This window comes from Mycteria americana, chromosome 6, assembly GCF_035582795.1.
Source record: "Mycteria americana isolate JAX WOST 10 ecotype Jacksonville Zoo and Gardens chromosome 6, USCA_MyAme_1.0, whole genome shotgun sequence".
NCBI lineage: Eukaryota > Metazoa > Chordata > Aves > Ciconiiformes > Ciconiidae > Mycteria > Mycteria americana.
In genome coordinates, this window is record NC_134370.1 from 46,413,137 (window position 1) to 46,431,615 (window position 18,479).

General features: G+C 54.3%; 6 non-coding genes across 6 annotated transcripts; 5 read left to right on the forward strand and 1 right to left on the reverse strand.

Moving 5' to 3' along the window:
* The first annotated feature begins 2,315 nt into the window (after positions 1-2,315).
* Positions 2,316-2,397, forward strand: TRNAS-AGA (transfer RNA serine (anticodon AGA)). The gene has a single exon. It is a non-coding gene; the product is annotated as a tRNA-Ser (tRNA).
* A 1,519-nt stretch (positions 2,398-3,916) lies between these two features.
* TRNAM-CAU (transfer RNA methionine (anticodon CAU)) lies at positions 3,917-3,988 on the forward strand. Its single transcript has one exon. It is a non-coding gene; the product is annotated as a tRNA-Met (tRNA).
* Positions 3,989-5,722: 1,734 nt separating this feature from the next.
* TRNAG-UCC (transfer RNA glycine (anticodon UCC)) lies at positions 5,723-5,794 on the forward strand. Its single transcript has one exon. It is a non-coding gene; the product is annotated as a tRNA-Gly (tRNA).
* Positions 5,795-12,484: 6,690 nt separating this feature from the next.
* TRNAQ-CUG (transfer RNA glutamine (anticodon CUG)) lies at positions 12,485-12,556 on the reverse strand. Its single transcript has one exon. It is a non-coding gene; the product is annotated as a tRNA-Gln (tRNA).
* Positions 12,557-16,217: 3,661 nt separating this feature from the next.
* TRNAS-AGA (transfer RNA serine (anticodon AGA)) lies at positions 16,218-16,299 on the forward strand. Its single transcript has one exon. It is a non-coding gene; the product is annotated as a tRNA-Ser (tRNA).
* A 1,519-nt stretch (positions 16,300-17,818) lies between these two features.
* TRNAM-CAU (transfer RNA methionine (anticodon CAU)) lies at positions 17,819-17,890 on the forward strand. The gene has a single exon. It is a non-coding gene; the product is annotated as a tRNA-Met (tRNA).
* Positions 17,891-18,479: the final 589 nt, after the last annotated feature.

Below are 18,479 nucleotides of genomic sequence, written 5' to 3' on the forward strand. Positions count from 1 at the left end.
CAGAATTAGAAAGGGCTGTTGTAAACATATCTGCTGTAACAGAAGACATGGGTAATGCTATGGTTAACACTATTTCAGCCTTACAGTTAGAGGTAGAACAAGAATCTCAGGTAGCCCTGCAAAACAGCACGGCGTTGGATTATGTACTTGTCGCTCAAGGAAGTGTACGTGTATTAGTTAACACCACTTGCCGTACATACGCAGACCAAGATCAGAGAATAGAAATGGACATACATAAAACTCGAGGTGAACTTCAGACACTGCATGATATACCTGGAGAAATAAACCCCTTTTGACTGGTGGGAATGACTCCCAAACATAGAAGGATGGTGAGGAAAAACTGCTTAAGGTAGCATTGAAGTATATTTTGTTGAGACTATTAACTTTGGTGGTTGTGTATATATTTGGTTCAGCTGATCTTACGTTGTAGCAAATTGGTAGGAACAAGGCATGGCTCAAGCAGAGGCCAGAACAATGATGCTGAATATATTAGAGGGTAAGGAAGAAGAAAAGGAAGAAGTGCTTGGACTAATGACTACAAATTATCATAAAATCTAGAGGCCAGAACAGGTGATGGGACAGTCCGGCCCACGTGGTGATTGATCCTGGGCTCCCAGGAGTCTGCGGCCCTCCTACCATTGTCAGGATCTTTAAGAGAAAGATGGTATGAGAGTAGAAGTCTCGGAAAGTCTCATAGGCCCTTGCAGGCCTCAATAGTTTAAAAAACCCCATTTTCAGCTAATGGTCTTGCCAGTCAGCACAATCTACTTTACAACGGAGTGGATTATTTGTAAGAGGACGCACTGTCTAGAGCGTCCTTTTCTGAAGGTGCCTGAAAATGAGCTGTAAACAAAAGAAGGAGGGAGCGAAGGGAAGCGAGGTGAAACGAATTTTTTTGGAAATGGAAATAGATAGGAAGCATCAGGAGAAAGTTTAATCCCTTGCAATGATTTCTGTGAGTAATTACTACTCACAAAAGCCGCGGGGGGATGATCGGTAAATTCAAATTGCAGCTGCTCAGCAATGGTAAATTGTGACCAACAAATGATCTGGCATGGAGGGCAAGAAGGCCTAACTGCAGAACTGGCTGGGTGCAGGAATGCTAGAGACAGAAGGACTCCCTGCAAGGGAGTGAAGTTTCCCTTGCTGATGAGATAAGGATTATGGCAATGTTGTCCTGTAGGAATCCTGGAACGCGAGCGCTCAGGGGCCACCTTTGATCAGCCAGGGGATGCACCCAATGCCAGGCTGAGGTGGCTGATAGCGACGCTCACATGATCGGTGCTGGTGCAACTGTATATGAGGAAACGGCTCGTGCTGCATGTTTGCAGACTCCATGTAGAAACTCTTATGGAGGTAGGACTCTGTCCAAAGCATTGCTCACTAAATCTTTATATTTAAGTGCAAACGTATGTTTAATTCACCTCAAGGGGTGCAATAAAAATTCCCCAACAACAGACATTGCCAGATGCACCACCTCCACGCTGACTCCTTTAAAACCACTTTCCAAATATTCGTGCTCCAGAGTAAAAAGGGAACCAGAGCTGCCTCCGCCTAGTGAGGAAAATGAAGACTTTTGCAGATCATTTGGCTTTCTGGTTCCTGCTCAGGCACTGGACGTCCCTTGCCAGTGCTGGCAAAAAGATCTAGACATACCTATTCCACCAAAACAAACTCTCTCCTGTCTCCCACCAAGTCACCCCACGACCTCCCATTTATTCTCCCTTTGCGCCTCCTCACTTCTCCTCAGCCAGACTCCACCTTGCCTTTCCCATGTATCTCTCCCACTCTTACAAGCCATTCCCCCTACGCACCAACAACCTGCATGGCAGTCGTGGTCTTTCTTCAAGGACGTAGACACCACCCTACGTCCCCAAGAGGCTGGAGGTGCTGCCTGGAGGCCACCGTCTTCCCTGCAGGAGTGTCCTCACCATAGTGCTCACATCAGGCTTGGAGTCCCCCTCTGACAAATTTGAGAAGCAACCACCTCACAACTACCACCATCCCTGGTTGCCTCCACACAGGTGCCTTCCCTTCTTCCCTGGAAGCAGATGAGATGCCAGCTGGGGAGTGAAACCACCCCCACATGGCAGGATATCCCAGACGCCCAGCTGAGGACAAGGCAGTGGAGCTGCAGCTGTAGCTCCTGGGGTTACGCCTCTCAAGGCCTCTGGAAGCCTGCGGCCAGGTGCCTGTCATGCTCAGCGCAGATCCCAACTGCAGGGCTTCCAGTGGAACAGTGCCTTGAAACTCCCAGGGAGGCAGGTGTCATTGCAGAGGGCGTGTGATCAGCAGGGCAGAGAGGGCTGGAGCAGGTAGTTGTGGCCGAGTGGTGAAGGCGATGGACTAGAAATCCATTGGGGTTTCCCCGCGCAGGTTCGAATCCTGCCAACTACGGGGCACAGTCCCCTTTTGGGCTCCCTGCAATTGACCCCGCTGCAGCTGTGGGACTCGGCCCCGCAGAGCCCAGGGACACAGCAAAACCCCCTGGCGGTCCACGCCTCCCCCAAGAAATGCCTGGATGGATGGGAAATCTTGCTCCCATTTACAAGGTGAGGAAGTGAGGGGAAGAGAAAGGGCCAGCACTGAACGTGAGCCATGAAAGAGGTCCTTCTGCGCACACGTGGCCCTCATTGCTAGTGATGATAGCCCGCCTGGATGGTGCAGCATCTTAAGGAAGAAGGAAACCCTGAGAGGATTTCCCTGAGAGGGCCCATGTGGAGAGGCCAGAGAAAAAGAAGGTGATAAAAGCCCATTGCTAGCGAGTGCATGGTTTGTCCCCCGCAGCCATGCCACTGAAAGCGGGGGATGCGAATGGCAAGATGCTAACTGCAATACAGCTTGCTTAGACGAACAAATGCTACGTGAGACGATGAACTTTTAACCTCAGAGCTGACATGACCTGAAGACCCAGCCTAAACTGCCTCTCACCTGCTGAGAACACACAATACTGACGATAAAAAGAATAGGAGATTTGCCTTAGGAAGCTAGGCGTATAAGCACGGCCTCGGTGCATAATCAGATTCCCCTGATTGGTTATGCGTGCTCACATCTGCACACCCAGCCCTCTCTGTCCTGCCTTTGCTCTGTCTCCTCTGCCTGGCTCGGCATGCTCTGGCATGTGGATGGTACAGAGAACCAGCAGACACACGCACAAAGGCGCAGGCATCAGCACTGCCACCCCATCCCTCGCCCTCACCAACAGGCTCTACCAGCTCAGCCTGACCAGAGCATTTCTGGGACCCCTGGCGGCGTCTAAGGCTGGCCACCACCCAGTCCAGCTGGGCTGACCCTGTCCTGGGGAGGCTGGGCGCCACCTCCAGCCCCAGCAGTGTTGGGCAGGTCAGGCACAGAGAGGGCGGGGTTTCCCTGACTCCCTGCAAGGCTGTGTGGTGAGAGAGGCAGCCCTCTGCTGTCCCAGAGCAGCAAGGGCAGGGCTGCGCCAGGAGGGAGGACAAGCCGGGAGCTGTAGAGTAGCGCAGCACCACGCAGACCGAGCAAGGCACTCGCAGACAGGCATAGTGCTGCAGCCCCCAGGGAGCTGGGTTTCTGGGCAGGGTTGCAGCCCTCGTGACCTCACTGGGGAGCAGCTCCTCTTCTTCGCCCCGCAAAGCAGTGAGGCTGCCCCCCCGCACTGGGGTTTCCTTCAGCGCCTGCAGAGCCCGCTTGGGTGGTCAAAGAGAAAGTCCCCGCCCAGGGTTATGGGCGGGAGATGTGGGCAGAAGGGCAAAGCAAGGCCCTTGTGCTTCCCACCCCAGGCCCACTGCCACTGAGCTTCCCAGGGAGACGTTTTTCCTGCCTGGTCGTGGGCGCAGGTAAGAGGAAGGGAAAGCGGCGTGAGCACAAGCGCTGGTGCTGGCAGTGCCAGGGAGGGTCAGGCAGGGCTGTGGGAGGCCTCAGCGAAGGTGCTGGGGGGAGCAGAGTGGCGCAGCGGAAGCGTGCTGGGCCCATAACCCAGAGGTCGATGGATCGAAACCATCCTCTGCTAAGTGCTTTTTGTTCCTGCTCCTGACAACCGCTGCCTCTCCCTTGCATCTTACAGCATCTTACACCTGCACTGCTGCGCTCCTGCTCCCTGGGCACCCCACGCCCACGGCTCTCCCACTCCCTCAGCCCCTTCTCTCTGCCACTGCCACCTTCTCCTTTGCTTTCTTAGCAGCCAGCACTCCCAAAGTGACCCTCAGCAAGGCAGGCTGGGGTGGGTGTGGAGCAGCAGGCAGAGCACAGCACAGAGCTCCCCCCCCCGCGAGGCAGTGGGCGTCCTGGGGGGACAGGCGTTTCTCCCTTCCCATCAGGCAGCTCAATCCCCAACTTCCCAGCCACAAGCGAGGACCTCCAGGGCTCTGCGGGTAGGGAGGAGGACAAGCCTGGTACTCGTTTGGGAAACACCAATGGGATTGACTCAACCACCTGGGGGCTTTCTCTGTCCTAGTCTGTTTGCTGCTGTGCCCACTTGTAGGTCCAGCCAGGGGCAGGGCCAAGCAGGTATTCCCAGTGGGCACTGTATTGGCTTATACGTGGCTAGGGGTTGGTAGTGGAGGGGAGAGGGGGTGCTGCAGGGTGGCCTCTGTGAGAAGAGGTAAGGGGCTGCCCTGTGCCAGACACAGCCAGTTCCATCTCCACAGTGGACCCACCGCACGACACAGCTGAGCCAGCAGCAAAGTTTGTGGCGCCTCTGTGAAAACATATTCCAGAAAGGGCAGAAGACGCTGGGCAGAGAGAGGAGGAAGGAGCAAAAAGAGTGGGGAAGAGCAGAGGGAAGACGCATTCCCCCTGCACCGCTTGGGCAGGTAAGGGAGTCTGGCGTGAAGGAGTTTACTCTGCGTGAAGGAGTTGAGCCTGGGACAGGGGAGAGGAAAGGCGGTGGTTTATGTTCGTCTTTCTGTTTCTCACTACGTGAAGCCGTTTTAATCGGCAAAAAAATTAATTTTCCCCAAGTCAAGCCTGATTTGCCCACAACAGTTTTTGCCAAGCCACGTCCTTGTGTTTATCTTGACCCATGAGATTTCTTATACTGTTTTCAGTGCTCCGCATCCCCCTGAGGGTGGGGAAAGGAGGGAGCAGCTGGGGGGGTGTTTGGCTGTTAGGTAGGCTTGCACCACCACAGGTACATACACACGAGCGCACGTACACTTGCGTAGTACCTGCACAGCTGGCACACGTATGAACGCGGGTGGCGAGCGGCACCATTACCAGCACCCCGAAAAGCAGCACCAGCACTCACACAAGCGTGAGCGACACAGATGGCCCAACCCCGTTCTTTCCCTCCGGCTGCTCAGGACTGGAGATCAGTACTGGACACACACACCCCCTCCCTCCCACATGCACAGCAGCAGGTCCCTTGAACCCTGGGCCGTACCATAGGTCTGCGCAGAGTCCGTGCGCGGAGCTCAGTCCTGGTGTGTCCAGTGTCCTGCTCCAACCCTGGGCAGTCCCTGCTGCTGATCTCCCCTAGTCGGCAGCTAGTGCAGCTTGAGATCTCACACACAGAGAAGAATGCACACATCCCAGCAGCTTGAGGTCGTGTGTACAGGGAAGGAGGAGGCAGGCCAGTCTCTCATGTGGAGGAGCAGGAGGCAGGCGAGTCTCTCGTGTGGAGGAGCAGGAGGCAAACAAGTTTGTGAAGTGGGAGAGGAGGAGGCAGGCGAGACTGGGAAACGGAGGAGCAGCAGGCAGGCCAGGCTCTGGGCTGGAGGAGCAGGAGGCAGCACTGCATACAGGTGCGTTGGTGGTATAGTGGTGAGCATAGCTGCCTTCCAAGCAGTTGACCCAGGTTCGATTCCTGGCCAACGCAGACAAGCTTTTCTTCAGCCCGGCTCCAGGGTGCCTTGCATCTGCTGCAGGCAGCCTCTCCTGACTGGTGTGATCAGAGCAGCACAGAGGCCCCCTAACCCTGGGCGAGAGAGGCACCGGCCCGTGCCCCGTCCTGTCCCTCTCCTCCCTCCAAGGATGCCTCTACTTCCTCTAGCCAGGGTCTCTCTCTTCATCCCTGGTGCTCCCTGGTTTCTCTGCCAGGGACCCCAGATGGTACAGTGCTGATACAGTGTACAGCTGTAAGGGCCCCGGCTGGCTGGCTGGCTTTCGGATGAGATCAGTGCTTTCTGCCAGCTGTGGGGGCTCCAGGCTGGGCTCCTCGCTGTGGTGCTGGTCTGGCCCAGAGCTGGACCTGCTGCTGCTGCTGCCCGTTGCACCTGGCAAGAAAAGCATGATGCTGTGGCAAGGTACAGATGCCTAGGTGGTGGTCAAGGAACACACTGTGCTTCATGAGGCCAGGCGTGCAATTCGGGGGCGGTAGGAGGAGACCTGTTCTTCATGTAATGTCTCAAAAACCTGTCTGTCTGATCTGAAGTAAAAATGGAGTGAATTTGCTCTCCATCCTCCGCCATCTTTTCCCTCTATCCAGTGCTGACTGGTCAAACGTGGGGTTTCATCCCCTTCAGAGGGGATGCTGGTATGCACAATGCCTGTGTTCAGAGCACAGCGTTATTTCCTCTACAGCACTCTTGCCTGACAACAGATCCTGGTACAGATTGTAACTTGGTTTGAAATCCTCTAACAAACAAGAGCTCACGTCTCAGAGACCCTGTGTCTCCAGCACACGTGCAGAGCCGCTGGCCTACCCTGTTCAGGCTCCAGCATTGCAGAGGCATCCTGAAGTTTACTGGAATTGGGTGTAACGATGTTCCTGGTAACTGAGAACTGAGACACCCTCATTTGTCTTGCAGCTTATGGCCGGTGGGCCAAGGGAAACACAAGGAGCCTCTCTCAACTAGACTCTCAACCTGAAGGGGGCAGAGCTTCTCAAGCGACTGATTCCAGGGTTGCTTAAAGCAACAAAAGCAATGTTCTTCACTATGCTGAGAGTCAAAACACCAGTCCGGACGGTGGGGTTGTATGCAGGGTTTGGGTTAGTGCAGAAATTACAGGCTGTCACTGGCAATGCTACAAGCAGGTGGAGTTACAAAGAGGGTCACCATTATTGCGCGTGCTCTCTTCCCTACTGAAATGCCCACCCTAAGCCCATCTTGCAGTCACACTGCTTACGTCCAGACCTGACAAGCAGCGCTTTCCTCCTTTCCGCTCCATATTCATCCCCTGGAGTTTTTTCCCACAACTTCTCTGAAAGAGAGAAGTGCCATGACTGTTTTTCATATATGAAGTTTGCCAATAACAGTTCAGAGACTGAGAAGTTAACTCAAAAGCTCTGTATTAACGTTCACGTCTGAACAGTTGTCTGAAAAACCTCCCTGGGAAACTGGTTCCCTCCTGTGACCATCCTCACAGCAAAATAGGGTTACCGCGTGTGACATTCCTTGTATTTCCACCTCTGCCCTTTGCTTCTTGCCCTCTCACTGTGCACCGGTGACAAGAGGATGGCTCTCTCTTCTTTACTCCGCCTGTTCTCCCTTCTGCCCCAGGTGTTCGGAGACACACAGGAGGTGCCCCCTCAGCCCTTCCCTTCCCCAGGCTAACCAACCCCAGCTCTCCCAGCCTGTCCTTGTATGACAGATGAGCCAAGTCCTTAATCACCTCAGCGTCCCTTTGGCAGGGCTGACAGAGCCCCTAGCTGCGCAGAAATGGGAATCAGCCACACAATGACACCGGTGGAGTCCCTGTAAGGGCCCCTAGCATGCAGACATCCAGGTCTCCTGCAGAGGAAGGACACCTTGCAGAAGGCTTTCCACTTGCCGACAGGAACAGATTGGACCAAGAGAGAAAGCAGAAGCAACGGCATTCAGTCAGGAGAAGACACGCACCTGCGCCAAAGTTCATGCTCCTCGAGCAGCACTGAGTGCTGAGAGGTTTTGGTGGTGCAGCATTGAGGAGAGTAATGCATCATCTGGGAGACTAAACAGTGACCCTGGATATTCCTTTGTTCTTGGCTGCATGCTTGCACGTGGGAGGCCTTGCCTCACTGCTGAGCAGCTTAGGTGTTTTTTTTCCTCCAACACGATTGTGAGTAGCAAGGTGCATCACCAAAAGGAAAGGAGGCATAAACCTGACTTCCAAATGCCAGGACTCTGGCTGAGATTCAGGCTCAGAAAGGCAACTTGTCCCTGCCTGTTACTGAAGCCACCCTCCACAGCTCAGCTGAGCACGCGGGTCCAGTTTTTCCTACCACCTCATTAATCCTTACCACAAACCACACTTTCCTTCCTGGCACAAACATCACTCTCAGGAGGCGCCACGTTGCCAAGTCTCCTGGCGTGTTCCTTTACAGCCTGTGCCACCCACCTCTCCTATGCTGCCCCTCCGTAGCAGTACAGCAAACAGCTGTAGCCGTGCTTGCCTGCAAATGGTCAAAGGGCTCCAACCTCCTCACCTTCAGCAGGACAACAGGCGGACTGGTGGCCTTCAAACCCATGGAAGAGTGTTGTCATCTCAGCCCAGTTCATAAGCCTGCTTCTGTCTTCTGCCAGGAGGGACTCAGGGCAGGCACTGAAAAGTCAGTGAAAAGTCACTGCTTCCTGAGCATTCATGCAAGGCCCGCTGGGTACAGTGGCAGAAGAAATGAGGTCAGCTCTCGAGTGCTTTCAGTGGCAGGACTCAAGGCTGACTATGAGAGACATCACAGGGTGCTCTGATATCGGTTCAGGGCGCTTCACCCACAACTAGCAGTGCTCCATGCCTGGGGACACTCGATGCCATGGGAGAGGGCAAGTTTTTCCCTCCACCGTTTACAGCAGAAAGTAGTAAGCTCAGGACAGAGTCTCCAGCTATGCTGCACAAAGTCTTTAATGAGAAGGAGCAAATGCAGTGGCACAGAACAGAGACCAAGAAACACGTCTGCAGGGTTCAGGGAGGCACAGAGAACGGCCCATTTCCCAAGGACAAGCTCCACACAAAGCGCTTGCCTTTTCCCATTCTGCTCTACCTGCTGGCAATCCCAGCCCATCATATGGATTGCCTTTGTCACGCTGCCATCTTCATGGTGAGCGTGGCCAGGAGATTTTACGTGCGTTCGCGTCATATGGATTGCCTTTGTCACGCTGCCATCTTCATGGTGAGCGTGGCCAGGAGATTTTACGTGCGTTCGCGTCATATGGATTGCCTTTGTCACGCTGCCATCCTCATGGCGAGCGTGGCCACCAGTCACGGTCAAATTCAGCCATGAGGAATATCTCAAGTCAACTCTCAAGGGGCTAGAGGGAAGCCCCTGGTGGGCAGGAGTGAGGGCCACGAAGGCCTTGCTTACGCTCATCAGGCTCTGCCACGGCCTGTTCTTTCTGCCCATGAGCCCAGGGAACAAAGGCAGATTCATAACGACGAAGAGCAGACCAGAGAGTCAGGCAGGTCTCTCTCAAGTGGAGATCTCTGGGGATCTCCATAGCCGTGGCCCTCGATGCTTCTTCCAGCCGGGGGTCCTGGCTCAGCTTGGAAGTGGAGAACCTGTTGGAAACAAGCAAATCCAGGTGTAGGAAGAGCTGGAATGAGGCTACGAGCTCTGGCATCCCTGGCATGCCTGAAGCTGGGGCACCATGTCCACCGAAGTCCACAGCACCATTGTGGGCCGTGTGCAAACTCATGTTTGCTGGGAGTTCAGGGTTTTTCCCAACTCTTCCACATCACAATGCCTCCCAGGTGCTCTGGGACACTGATCCAATGTCTCTTTGTGTTTGAAAAGTAGGGAATGGGCCACCCCATCCCTGGCCCAGGAAAAAGAGCCGTGAGCTTTTGGCTCCTTGCCCTGAGCCTCTCCTCAAAGGAGGCCATCCAGGCCTTTGGCCTCTGGGATGAACTTGCTGAGCAAAACAGACCAATTTGGGCGCGGGTCTCTGTCAGGGAAGGACGCGGGCATCTCTTTCATCACCCTCCTACGTGTTGATTTCCTTGTTTCCTACAGGTTCTCCGCTTTCCAGGCTGAGCCCAGATCCCTGGTTGGAAGAAGCGTGAGGACCTGGTGAAGTCGCCACGGGACATGGCTATGGAGATCCCAGGGAGAAGTCACTTGAGTGAGACCTGCCTGAGCCTCTGGCCTACTCTTCGTCCTTACGAATCCGCCTTCGTTCCCTGGGCTCGAGGGAGGGCAGAAAAAACAGGCTGTGGCACAGCCTGACGGGCGTAAGCAAGATCTTCGTGGCCCTCGCTCCTGCCCGGAAAAGGGCGGCTTTCCTCCAGCCCGCAACGGCCCTTCCTTGCCGTTGAGCTTTGCCACATCCCTGGAGACGTGAGTCTCTTCTCCCGTATGGGATTGTGCAGTCTGGATGTCCTGCCTGAACTTACCCCACTGTATTCTGCATATCTACTATGACCGGCAGGAAGAGATGTCTCTCAGAGTTAGCTTCTCAGAGAGCTGCAGCGCCTTCCTTTACTGAACAATGAAATGGTACTTTATGCGAGACAGAGGCATTCCCTGAAACCTTCCAGAATGCGGTGCAGCAAGGAGCCAGCAGAGTTACTTTGGCTTGGGGCTTGCTTGTTCGGTTGTTGCAGACTGAACTGGGAGTACCCAAAATGTCCATGGGATGGCAGCAAGAGAACATCCATGGAGTTTTCCGTTTCTTCTCGCTCAGCTGTCCACTCTCCAGATGCTCTTTCAGCAGCTGCTCAGCCCGACAAATGGAACCTTCGTCTCCCAAACAGAAAGCAACCTTAATCCGTGCCTTCTGAGGCGTGCTAAGCCTGCACAGGAAAAGGGGGAAAATGCAGAAGAAAGAGCAGGTGTGGGTGGTCGGGAGGGGAGCTTATGGCCAGTGGGCCAAGGGAAAGACAAGTAGCCTCTCTCAACTAGACTCGCTACCTCAAGGGGACGAAGCTTCTCAAATCTCTGATTCCAGGGTTGCATAAAGAGAAAACCAACGTTCTTCAGTGTGCTGACAGTCAAAACATCAGTCTGGGCGGTGGGGTCGTATGCGGGCCTTGGGTTAGTGCAGAATTTACAGACTCCCACTCTGTCATTGGCAATGCCACAAGCAGGTGGAGTTACAAAGAGGGGGATCGTGATTGCGCATGCTCTGATTGCGCCCTACTGAAATGCCCACCCTAAGCCCATCTTGCAGTCACGCTGCCTGCGTCCAGACCTGAAAACCTGAAAAGCAGCGCTTTCCTCCTTTCCACGCCGTATTCATTCCCTGGAGTATATTAACATTCACGTCTGAACAGCTGTTATCAATCCACAATTCCTGTAACCTCGTCCACCACTCGTAAAGCCTAAAACGGCCCGTGGCTCCACGTTTAACCACAGAACACCTTCTTTTGAATGGTGTCACGCAACACTATGGGGACAGGCAGCCTTTTTAGGCACCCTCGGTAGAATGTTGTTGGAATCAATCGTGTCTCATCCTGACGACTCTCCTGGGTGCCCAGGACCCCTTCAACGGAGAAGGGGGTACGTGACCCGTGGCTAAAGGCCGCCTGCCCAACAAGATGGCCTACCAGGGGTTAGGAGTAGGAGGCACTGGTCACGATGGCATCTGGCAACTGAAATTATTTTTACGCTCCGGTACAGGAAACTTGTGTAACTTTTCGTGTCTCCCACTATGCTCTTTTCCAATAAAGGCAGGAGGAGAAAATGAAGACTGGAGACTGAGACAGCTTGTCCTGGGTCTTCGCTGCCAGCTTTACCAGAGCCCGGGGTTTAAGACGAGCCCCTGCCTGGGGATGCTGGTGGCTTTGCCCTGGAGAGGCGGTTGGTGCCAGGCCTGTACTTGGCTCCTGGGCACAGCATCTGGCCTGGTCACTACATGGTGGGAGGGGAGGGCTCGGCGCTACGGAGCTCCTCCAGAGCCCTGCAATGCCCGGGGCTCCTGGGGGGGGGGGGGGGGGGCTGCACGAGGCCCTGATAGTGCTATGCCTTCCTACAAATGTGGCTGGGGATGAGAGCGGGGTGTTTTTTGCCCATCTACCCCGTGCCTCTCCCCTGTGGGTATCCAAGTGAAGCCCTGGACGTTCTCCCAGCCTTTGGCTCGCAGCAGACACCTTTGTCTGACCCACATCTCTGCCCAGCTGGGCTCCCGACAGCGTGCAAGGCCAGAGGCGCATGGGCAAGCCACTCTCTGGTGGTCTTTCCAGCTTCTGGGGAGAACGGCAACCCCGCTGGTCCCATCTGCAAAACCAGACCCTGCAGAAAGGCCAAGGAGGAAGCAGGCAAATGTCTGGACGTGGAGGACTCAGCCCAGCGGGGCTTCCAGCGTCTTTGAGATTTATTGCTTCCTGTAACCCACGTGTGCGCAGCCATCCACAGGATTCGGGGCCTGGGAGCCACCTGGCCTCCTGTGTGGGTCAGCCTGGCGTGAGCAGTAGTAGCTCCCAGGTGCTGGGGAGCTCTGGGAGATCTCTGGCTGCCCACTGAAGCCTGTAAGGGGGGCACAAAGTGTCCTCCCCACAGTGTGCCCCGGCGAGGAGCAGCACTGGAGGCTCCTGTGGTAGGAGCAGTTACCATGACTCTGTGGAAGCAAATGGGCTGGAGACTGTGGCAGACTAAGCAGGCAAGGGGATAAGGAGTAAGCATGCTGAGGAAAGCCCTGAGGGAGCCAAAAGGTTGAGGTCCCACTGAGATTTGAACTCAGATCGCTGGATTCAGAGTCCAGAGTGCTCACCATTACACCATGGGACCCCCTAGACATGTGCTGTCTTACCCCTGTGGCCACCCCAGCTGAGCCATATGCTCCTGGCTGAGCCTGGCCGTCTCTCCATCTCCCAGGTGCAGCCTTCCTCCAGGGCCGCCGGGCACTCTCTGCTCACACAGGGCCTTTCGAGGGAGTGGCAGAGCTCTTTGCACAAGCCTGGCATGCCCTCTCTTACAAGACCCAGGCTGATAACCTGTGAGAACCTTGCTTTCGCCTAATTAGACCTGGTTATGAAGTTTCCACCTTAACCTCTTCAACACTGCACCTCACAGAGTACCTTCATGGCCCAGTGATGGGTCGTTCGATGCTTGCACTTGTGGTCTCTGCTGCTGCCTCCCTTCACCCCCGTGTCGGACAGCCTGCCCGTCTGCCTGTGTAAGTTACTGCCTCTCTCCTGTTTCCCACCTTGTAGCTCATACTAAGCAGCCATTAACCAGATATCCTTACTCTCGGTTGCAGTCCTAGCCGAGCTCCTGAGCTTGCCGAATGAGGCGAACAAGAGAGAGGGCAGCGGACGAGGTTCAGCAGAGGGAAGGGCCGGCAGAAGGTGCCTGATGCTGATGCTCACACGATCAGTGCTTGTGGAAGCGTATGTAAGGAATAGGCTCGTGCTACGTCTATACATCTTTCCACTGAAGTCTGTCACTGCGTGAAACCAGGAGACTGGGTCTACGTTAAGGTATACTAGAGAAAACATGCACTTCAGCTGCGCTGGAAGGGACCTTAGCAGGTACTGGTGATTACCAATATGGTGGTGAAGTGCAAGGGCCTGCTCAACCGGATCCGTGTTTCCCAGTGTAAAACGGTCACACCAGCTTCAGACACAAAACAGTGTGTCACCTGTCACAGCAGAGCTGAATGATCTACATGAGCTTCCTCTGCTCAAAAGTCAACAGAACAACAACCTACAACCCTGCAAATAGACTTTGATGATATCAAAGTGATTGATATCACCTGAACCTGTCAATTGTTTTTGGAAATTGTAGCTTTGCTCTGGGATTTTACATTTGAATTTATATTATTACTGGTCGTATACTAACCCGTAAGAATTATTCTATGATACGGCCTTAGGTAATGAAGGAGTATGAGGAATATGTGGCTCTAAGACCCATAAGATACTGCCTGTTAATTGGACTGGCACTGGTACATAAGGATGGTTGGGTTTTTTTCCCGGCATCTCAATGCTTCCAGACCTCTTCCGGAGTGACAGACACAACTTACCCCAAAGCACTTACCAAGCAAAGTACAAAATGCTCTGTGCAACAGCCACTTGTTATTTGACAAACTGGCTTCCGCCAGTTTGCACAAACTTTCCTCCCCTGGCTAGGCGTATCAGAATTAGAAAGGGCTGTTGTAAACATATCTGCTGTAACAGAAGACATGGGTAATGCTATGGTTAACACTATTTCAGCCTTACAGTTAGAGGTAGAACAAGAATCTCAGGTAGCCCTGCAAAACAGCACGGCGTTGGATTATGTACTTGTCGCTCAAGGAAGTGTACGTGTATTAGTTAACACCACTTGCCGTACATACGCAGACCAAGATCAGAGAATAGAAATGGACATACATAAAACTCGAGGTGAACTTCAGACACTGCATGATATACCTGGAGAAATAAACCCCTTTTGACTGGTGGGAATGACTCCCAAACATAGAAGGATGGTGAGGAAAAACTGCTTAAGGTAGCATTGAAGTATATTTTGTTGAGACTATTAACTTTGGTGGTTGTGTATATATTTGGTTCAGCTGATCTTACGTTGTAGCAAATTGGTAGGAACAAGGCATGGCTCAAGCAGAGGCCAGAACAATGATGCTGAATATATTAGAGGGTAAGGAAGAAGAAAAGGAAGAAGTGCTTGGACTAATGACTACAAATTATCATAAAATCTAGAGGCCAGAACAGGTGATGGGACAGTCCGGCCCACGTGGTGATTGATCCTGGGCTCCCAGGAGTCTGCGGCCCTCCTACCATTGTCAGGATCTTTAAGAGAAAGATGGTATGAGAGTAGAAGTCTCGGAAAGTCTCATAGGCCCTTGCAGGCCTCAATAGTTTAAAAAAACCCATTTTCAGCTAATGGTCTTGCCAGTCAGCACAATCTACTTTACAACGGAGTGGATTATTTGTAAGAGGACGCACTGTCTAGAGCGTCCTTTTCTGAAGGTGCCTGAAAATGAGCTGTAAACAAAAGAAGGAGGGAGCGAAGGGAAGCGAGGTGAAACGAATTTTTTTGGAAATGGAAATAGATAGGAAGCATCAGGAGAAAGTTTAATCCCTTGCAATGATTTCTGTGAGTAATTACTACTCACAAAAGCCGCGGGGGGATGATCGGTAAATTCAAATTGCAGCTGCTCAGCAATGGTAAATTGTGACCAACAAATGATCTGGCATGGAGGGCAAGAAGGCCTAACTGCAGAACTGGCTGGGTGCAGGAATGCTAGAGACAGAAGGACTCCCTGCAAGGGAGTGAAGTTTCCCTTGCTGATGAGATAAGGATTATGGCAATGTTGTCCTGTAGGAATCCTGGAACGCGAGCGCTCAGGGGCCACCTTTGATCAGCCAGGGGATGCACCCAATGCCAGGCTGAGGTGGCTGATAGCGACGCTCACATGATCGGTGCTGGTGCAACTGTATATGAGGAAACGGCTCGTGCTGCATGTTTGCAGACTCCATGTAGAAACTCTTATGGAGGTAGGACTCTGTCCAAAGCATTGCTCACTAAATCTTTATATTTAAGTGCAAACGTATGTTTAATTCACCTCAAGGGGTGCAATAAAAATTCCCCAACAACAGACATTGCCAGATGCACCACCTCCACGCTGACTCCTTTAAAACCACTTTCCAAATATTCGTGCTCCAGAGTAAAAAGGGAACCAGAGCTGCCTCCGCCTAGTGAGGAAAATGAAGACTTTTGCAGATCATTTGGCTTTCTGGTTCCTGCTCAGGCACTGGACGTCCCTTGCCAGTGCTGGCAAAAAGATCTAGACATACCTATTCCACCAAAACAAACTCTCTCCTGTCTCCCACCAAGTCACCCCACGACCTCCCATTTATTCTCCCTTTGCGCCTCCTCACTTCTCCTCAGCCAGACTCCACCTTGCCTTTCCCATGTATCTCTCCCACTCTTACAAGCCATTCCCCCTACGCACCAACAACCTGCATGGCAGTCGTGGTCTTTCTTCAAGGACGTAGACACCACCCTACGTCCCCAAGAGGCTGGAGGTGCTGCCTGGAGGCCACCGTCTTCCCTGCAGGAGTGTCCTCACCATAGTGCTCACATCAGGCTTGGAGTCCCCCTCTGACAAATTTGAGAAGCAACCACCTCACAACTACCACCATCCCTGGTTGCCTCCACACAGGTGCCTTCCCTTCTTCCCTGGAAGCAGATGAGATGCCAGCTGGGGAGTGAAACCACCCCCACATGGCAGGATATCCCAGACGCCCAGCTGAGGACAAGGCAGTGGAGCTGCAGCTGTAGCTCCTGGGGTTACGCCTCTCAAGGCCTCTGGAAGCCTGCGGCCAGGTGCCTGTCATGCTCAGCGCAGATCCCAACTGCAGGGCTTCCAGTGGAACAGTGCCTTGAAACTCCCAGGGAGGCAGGTGTCATTGCAGAGGGCGTGTGATCAGCAGGGCAGAGAGGGCTGGAGCAGGTAGTTGTGGCCGAGTGGTGAAGGCGATGGACTAGAAATCCATTGGGGTTTCCCCGCGCAGGTTCGAATCCTGCCAACTACGGGGCACAGTCCCCTTTTGGGCTCCCTGCAATTGACCCCGCTGCAGCTGTGGGACTCGGCCCCGCAGAGCCCAGGGACACAGCAAAACCCCCTGGCGGTCCACGCCTCCCCCAAGAAATGCCTGGATGGATGGGAAATCTTGCTCCCATTTACAAGGTGAGGAAGTGAGGGGAAGAGAAAGGGCCAGCACTGAACGTGAGCCATGAAAGAGGTCCTTCTGCGCACACGTGGCCCTCATTGCTAGTGATGATAGCCCGCCTGGATGGTGCAGCATCTTAAGGAAGAAGGAAACCCTGAGAGGATTTCCCTGAGAGGGCCCATGTGGAGAGGCCAGAGAAAAAGAAGGTGATAAAAGCCCATTGCTAGCGAGTGCATGGTTTGTCCCCCGCAGCCATGCCACTGAAAGCGGGGGATGCGAATGGCAAGATGCTAACTGCAATACAGCTTGCTTAGACGAACAAATGCTACGTGAGACGATGAACTTTTAACCTCAGAGCTGACATGACCTGAAGACCCAGCCTAAACTGCCTCTCACCTGCTGAGAACACACAATACTGACGATAAAAAGAATAGGAGATTTGCCTTAGGAAGCTAGGCGTATAAGCACGGCCTCGGTGCATAATCAGATTCCCCTGATTGGTTATGCGTGCTCACATCTGCACACCCAGCCCTCTCTGTCCTGCCTTTGCTCTGTCTCCTCTGCCTGGCTCGGCATGCTCTGGCATGTGGATGGTACAGAGAACCAGCAGACACACGCACAAAGGCGCAGGCATCAGCACTGCCACCCCATCCCTCGCCCTCACCAACAGGCTCTACCAGCTCAGCCTGACCAGAGCATTTCTGGGACCCCTGGCGGCGTCTAAGGCTGGCCACCACCCAGTCCAGCTGGGCTGACCCTGTCCTGGGGAGGCTGGGCGCCACCTCCAGCCCCAGCAGTGTTGGGCAGGTCAGGCACAGAGAGGGCGGGGTTTCCCTGACTCCCTGCAAGGCTGTGTGGTGAGAGAGGCAGCCCTCTGCTGTCCCAGAGCAGCAAGGGCAGGGCTGCGCCAGGAGGGAGGACAAGCCGGGAGCTGTAGAGTAGCGCAGCACCACGCAGACCGAGCAAGGCACTCGCAGACAGGCATAGTGCTGCAGCCCCCAGGGAGCTGGGTTTCTGGGCAGGGTTGCAGCCCTCGTGACCTCACTGGGGAGCAGCTCCTCTTCTTCGCCCCGCAAAGCAGTGAGGCTGCCCCCCCGCACTGGGGTTTCCTTCAGCGCCTGCAGAGCCCGCTTGGGTGGTCAAAGAGAAAGTCCCCGCCCAGGGTTATGGGCGGGAGATGTGGGCAGAAGGGCAAAGCAAGGCCCTTGTGCTTCCCACCCCAGGCCCACTGCCACTGAGCTTCCCAGGGAGACGTTTTTCCTGCCTGGTCGTGGGCGCAGGTAAGAGGAAGGGAAAGCGGCGTGAGCACAAGCGCTGGTGCTGGCAGTGCCAGGGAGGGTCAGGCAGGGCTGTGGGAGGCCTCAGCGAAGGTGCTGGGGGGAGCAGAGTGGCGCAGCGGAAGCGTGCTGGGCCCATAACCCAGAGGTCGATGGATCGAAACCATCCTCTGCTAAGTGCTTTTTGTTCCTGCTCCTGACAACCGCTGCCTCTCCCTTGCATCTTACAGCATCTTACACCTGCACTGCTGCGCTCCTGCTCCCTGGGCACCCCACGCCCACGGCTCTCCCACTCCCTCAGCCCCTTCTCTCTGCCACTGCCACCTTCTCCTTTGCTTTCTTAGCAGCCAGCACTCCCAAAGTGACCCTCAGCAAGGCAGGCTGGGGTGGGTGTGGAGCAGCAGGCAGAGCACAGCACAGAGCTCCCCCCCCCGCGAGGCAGTGGGCGTCCTGGGGGGACAGGCGTTTCTCCCTTCCCATCAGGCAGCTCAATCCCCAACTTCCCAGCCACAAGCGAGGACCTCCAGGGCTCTGCGGGTAGGGAGGAGGACAAGCCTGGTACTCGTTTGGGAAACACCAATGGGATTGACTCAACCACCTGGGGGCTTTCTCTGTCCTAGTCTGTTTGCTGCTGTGCCCACTTGTAGGTCCAGCCAGGGGCAGGGCCAAGCAGGTATTCCCAATGGGCACTGTATTGGCTTATACGTGGCTAGGGGTTGGTAGTGGAGGGGAGAGGGGGTGCTGCAGGGTGGCCTCTGTGAGAAG